Below are 768 nucleotides of genomic sequence, written 5' to 3' on the forward strand. Positions count from 1 at the left end.
ATGATTGGAATCAAGCCTTAACCAATTGCAATTGGCTACAAAGCTCACCCCAACAAAAGTTTCCTTTTTTTTTCTCTCAAAAGGTTCTCTGCCTTCAGTCTATTGAACCCAGTCGAAATGGCCTATTTATATCCTTTCTTTAAAGCCCTAAAGTCAAAAATCAAGAAATGAAGATTTTAAAAACCCCTTGTTGGCGCTGTTTTGGGGTTACAATGCCACACTATGGGCAACATGTATTCTTGGCTCTTCAAGCTACCTAGTGTTGAACTACTACAATCTGGATACTTCTAATGTGATTTGGACCATGTTCCAGTCAGAATTGGGCAAAGTAATAAACATAAAAGTTGTAGTCCTTCCTCTTAGATTTCTAAAATTCCTTGCCACTTGTAGCCATTTTTACCATACAAACGAACTAAAATGACTTAAAGTAATCAAACTCAATAATGAGTTAAGTAATTAAAGAAAAACGAAGAAAACTATTTCAAACTTTGCCTAAACCTAAGCATAGCCATTTTATCACTCAAAATATGGCAAGAGCACTCTATATAATAGAGTTATCAATTGACTCTAATGAAGCCATAGTCAACTACACCAAGCCAGACTTAAAAAAAACAAGCTCTTTGGAAGTAGATTGACTAGAGCAGTTCTATTCTTGACTATCATTACAAGAAAATTGATTTTTTCCGACGAAAAAAATTCAGTTGAAATTTTCCAACAAATTTTCAATGGAATTTCAACGAAAATTTATTTTAATTTTTTCCAACAGAT

Source organism: Theobroma umbraticum, unplaced genomic scaffold (genome assembly GCF_002168275.2).
Source record: "Theobroma umbraticum cultivar Fairchild unplaced genomic scaffold, ASM216827v3 scaffold_239.1, whole genome shotgun sequence".
In the NCBI taxonomy this organism is placed as follows: Eukaryota; Viridiplantae; Streptophyta; class Magnoliopsida; order Malvales; family Malvaceae; genus Theobroma; species Theobroma umbraticum.